The sequence below is a fragment of the Dasypus novemcinctus genome, chromosome 8, assembly GCF_030445035.2.
Source record: "Dasypus novemcinctus isolate mDasNov1 chromosome 8, mDasNov1.1.hap2, whole genome shotgun sequence".
In the NCBI taxonomy this organism is placed as follows: domain Eukaryota; kingdom Metazoa; phylum Chordata; class Mammalia; order Cingulata; family Dasypodidae; genus Dasypus; species Dasypus novemcinctus.
Window position 1 is genome coordinate 75,170,728 of NC_080680.1, and position 5,132 is coordinate 75,175,859.

Sequence of the window (5,132 nt, forward strand, 5' to 3'; positions counted from 1 at the left end):
CACACCTTAACTGATGTAACCTCATCAACTAGTCCTATTTACAATGGTTTCACACCCATAGGATTTAAGAACATTTTTTTTTTCCTGGGGTACATACATCTTCAAACCGCCGTACCCTGCAAAGACAACTACTGTGGAGACTTTCTTTCCAGTGTGTATGGGTTTGTTCCTCTACATGTGCATTCGAGTTTTTAGATTTCTAAAGCTTTTTTTCCCCTAATTTCGTTAGTTATTTTCTTCCATATTTCCCTATTTTTTTATGCTGTTAAATGAGACTTTTTTATATTAATAGGAGAAAGACCAAACAAAAAAGAGAAAAAAAATGGATATGGAAATTCTCCTTATGATATTTCCTCATAAGAAAACTCAAAAGTGCAGGTGCACCCTAGCGGCAGTGGCGCAGGCGCGGGCCAGGGGGAGGCAATGCACGGCCCGAGCGCCCCGCAGTCTCCAGGAGCCAACGCAGGGACGCGCGGGGCAGTCTGCACAGTACAGCCCTGGGCCCCGCCTACTCCGCTCTGCGGGCAGCGGCGCCCCTGGACGCCGGGGAAAGTTCTTACCGGCACCCGCAGCTGCCTTGCGCTTCTCGGGGTATATAGATCCGTATATTTTTGCTGTTTCCCACTTTCCTCACTCCGTAATCTGCTTGGGAAAATGGTGAAAACGGGCAGGGTCATGTTACGGTGGATTGCTCTCTTCCGGCTAACAGCCATGGCTGAAGGTCTTCGGGTCACAGCTCCTGAAAAGAAGGTGGCCACGCTCTTCCAGCCCACTGTGCTTCGCTGCCACTTCTCCACGTCCTTCCTCAGCCTGCAGTCGTGCAGTGGAAGTTCAAACCCTCATACCAGGATCGCATGGGGCGTCCTTTGAAATGTCTTCTCCCAGGGCCCAGCCTCTCAGCAAAAGAAACCTGAAGTGGGATCCCTACCTGGATTGTTTGGACAGCAGAAGGACTGTCCAAGGGGTCGCTTCAAAACAGGGATCTACTGTCACTCTGGGAGATTTCAACAGAGGCAGAGAGATCATGACTGTCCGTGATGCAGACCTTCAGATTGGAAAACTTTTGTGCGGAGACAGGGACTCTGTTACTGTATAATCGCTACCCCTGATGATGCAGAGGGCAAAAATGAGGACTTAGTGGTCACGCTTGTGTTGGGATGGAAAGAGGTCAACAGCTGAGAGGTGGGTGAAAGCAAAGCACAGATGAAATGGTCATCAATGATAGGAGGAAAGATGAAGAACAGAAATCAAAAGAACTGTAAAGGAAAACCTGCGAGGATGCAAATCAAAACTCATCACAGTTGAAGAGGCATCTCCAAGAGGTAAACGAATGTGTGCTAGAATTCCTGGGGAAGGGAAACACATAATTCTGCTATGTTCCACATTATTTAGAAATATTCAAAGCATAGTAAAGTTGTCTTGTAAACTTTTTAGGGAAACACTAGTGTTTTTATTTAATGGAGTTATAAAATTTGTGGGAATTTTTTGGGTGCATAAAGTACTGCATTTAGTTTCCAAATGCACTTAGAGCAATTACAATTCTTAGTCTTCTTTATCTTGACATTAATTTATAAAATGTGTTTGTTTATGTTTTATTTTTTTTATTACTGGAGGGGTTGTGGGTTTACAGAACAAACATGCATAACATACACAATTCCCATATGTCATCCAAACACCAACACCCTGCATTGCTGTGGAACATCTGTTACGAATGATAAAAGAACATCATCACAACATTACTGCTAACTATAGTCCATAGCTTACATTTGGTATAATTTTCCATTAACCACCCTATTATTAGCACAATGTATTAGTATTGTATATTTTTTATAGTTGATGAGAGAACATTCCTTATATTTTTACTGTTAACCACAGTCCATCATTCTACACAGGGATGTTGTATTGTCGTCACCTCAACCAATTCTTAGTCTTATTGTCTTGGCACTCCTTTTTTTTTGGCTTTATTTATTTTTTTAATGTTACATTAAAAAAAATGAGGTCACCATATACTCCCCACCCCCCTCATCCCACTCCTCCCCCCATAATAACAACCTCCTCCATCATCATGAGACATTCATTGCACTTGGTGAATATATCTCTGACCACTGCTGCACCTCATGGTCAATGGTCCACACCATAGCCCACACTTTCCCACAGTCTGCCCAGTGGGCAATGGGAGGACGTACAATGTCCAACAACTGTCCCTGCAGCACCACCCAGGACAACTCCAACCCCTGACAATGCACCCACATCACATCTCTTCCTCCCACCCCTACCCCCAGCAGCCACCATGACCACTTTCTCCACACCAATGCCACATTTTCTTCCATTACTAATCACAACAGTTCATGAATAGAATATCAGTAAATTCACTCTAATCCATACTCTATTCCTCCATCCTGTGTACCTTAGAATGGTTGTGTCCATTCTACATCTCTATCAAGAGGGAGCTTAGATTTCACATGGATGCTTGATACAATTCTCCTGCTGTAGGCACTCTTGGCTCCCTAGTGGGATGGTTGACCTTCTTCACCTCCATGTTAGCTGAGTGGGGCAAGTCCAATAAACCAGAGGGTAGGAGTTGCAAGTCTGTTGAGGCTCAGGGCCTGGCTATCACATGGTCAGTTTAGAGATTCAGGTCCCCTGGGTATACACTAAACCCCAGCTCCAACTACAGATCTGGTAAAAGTAACAGGAGAGACTTGTGGACAAAGATCACATTTGAGTCCAGCTCCATCACACAGAAACACAAACTCCAAAGTAGGGCCAACTGACATGGCACTGAACTCCATCTGCCATGACCATAAAACCTGTGGGTCTCTAACCCTCAGAAGAACCAATACCTGGGGTTGTATCTACTTTATCTGTCTCTGGGACTCTGCTGAGGTATGCATAAGGGCAACCACTCTGATAACCTCCTGGCTCTTTTTGGAGACTCATAGCCATATAAATTCGTTTGTCCTTTCCATTTCCCCCTTTTGTTCATGTCAAAAAGCATTTTTAAGTCCTGGTATTATATGTAGATTGAGATATTCTGCTGGCCCGAGTTGACACTTTTATTCAAGGTCATTTTCTAGTTACATCATTGCCTGGTACTTGGAAGTAATCCCTCGGTGCCAGGGAGGCTCATCTCCGGGAGTCATGTCCTACACTGGGGGAAGGCAACATGTTTACATGCTGAATTTGGCATTGAGACTGGCCACATTTGAGCAACATGGAGGCCTCAGGAGGTAACTCTTAGGCACCCTGCAGTTCTAGGCCTTGTTCTTATTTCAGGTGCACAGGCTTACAAGCATAATCATTAGTATCAAGGGCTCGTTGTTGGACCTTCATTATTTTTCGGTCTTTGCCGTTGCACTTGGGGGATTGTTGCTGTTCCTGTGATAGAGCTCCCCTGGCTAGGAACTCAGCACTCCCTCCGTTGTTGTTTTTAATTGTAACCACTATGAAAATAGCCAAACATTTTTATGTACCCTGGATAACTCCCTGCCACCCATGTGTCCCCTGTCAGTAACATCCCACACCAGTATTCCTCCCCTGCCATTGTTGAACCTCTCTGTGATCCAAAGCTTCTTAAAAAATGAAGCCCAATATATTGTCAGGTTCCATTAATAGTAAAATGAAATATAGTGATGAGTTTAAAGGTTAGATATAGAATACATAGTAATTTAGAAAAATTATGGTAAAAATAAATTGAGGTATCAAAAAATTAAAAAATGCAAAAGCTTTGTTTTTGATGTTTGCCTTCCATCACTGCAATAAGTGTTGCTCTGTGTGCAAATTGGCAAGGCAACTTCTTCAGCTTTTCCTCAGTGTCTACGTCCTTTCTTTTTCTTTTTTTTTTCCTAATTATTAAGCTTATCTTCACAAAAGTTTTAGATCACAGTAATTCATATATACAATATACACTACTCCCACATATCCAACATAAAATCCTTTTCCCTTCCACAGCAATAATCTTTTTACATATTCATACTATATTTACTGAAACTGATGTACATATATAGTGACAAATAGCTTTCAAACAAGGTAACATTTGGGTTTAGATAGTGGTTTATACTTTAGACTATAAAATTTTCTAAATTTTTAGTTATCTTATGTTTTACATTATGAATTCCATTTTAGCCTATCAGCCTCTATATATTTTTGGTGTAATTTAACATGTCTTATATCCATCCTTGCATAATCTTGTGGAACACTTCTATTGCCCACATAGTTACATTGATTCCATCTATTCAATACCTCTTTCCGCCTCCCCTTAGGGCCCATAGTGACAATCAATCCTCATTGCCTGAGGGACCATGTTCAGAGATACTTGCAACAGTGTTGAGGGCTTGACATGCTCAAGTGCCCAAATGCATTGGGAGCCACCATTTCTCTCGAGAGATACGATTCCCTCTATTTGCGAACATCAGTCCTCCCCAGCATGTGGGTATATCTTCACTCTCATTATATGGGTCTCTATCCAATGATATAACCCACTATGGCAAAATGAGCACTCAGACACTCCCTAGGAGTCTGTCCTGCATCAGATTATTCCCTTTAAGCATCTTAAACAGGTAACCTTCCTTATTATATTTTTGAAAAAGTTTTCTTAGCATTATACTCTCAACCAAATAGCTGACAGTCTCCTATGTTCTTATGTTCCCCCACCCTCTCCACAATTTCTTGGTCAATATTACCCATCCTCCCATTCCTAGCCCTCCTCAAGCCCACAAAGCCCCACCCAAAGGTAACCCTATGCCCACATTTTAGTTAGGTAATGTTCCTTCTGTTTTGATTTTTTGGAAGAGTTTCAGCAATATTGGTGTTATTTCTTTCCAGAATGTTTTGTAGAATTCACCTGTGAAGCTGTCTAGCCTGGGGCTCTTCTTAGTTGGGAGGTTTTTAATGACTGATTCTATCTGTTTACTTGTGATTGGTTTGTTGAGATCGTCAATTTCTTCGTTCATCAATATAGGCTGCTTATGTGTTTCTAGGAAGTTGTCCATTTCCTCTGAATTGTCATTTTTGTTCTAATATATTTTTTCAAAGTATTCTCTTATGATAGTCTTTATTTATGTGGGGTCAGTGGTGATATCTCCTTTCTCATTTCTTATTTTGTGTATTTGCATCTTCTCTTTATTTATTTT

The 5,132-nt window shown here is 41.7% G+C and overlaps 1 pseudogene; it reads left to right on the plus strand.

The window, feature by feature from the left end:
- The first annotated feature begins 423 nt into the window (after positions 1-423).
- Positions 424-1,179, plus strand: LOC101415887 (immunoglobulin-like domain-containing receptor 2; annotated as a pseudogene).
- The last annotated feature ends 3,953 nt before the right edge of the window (positions 1,180-5,132 follow it).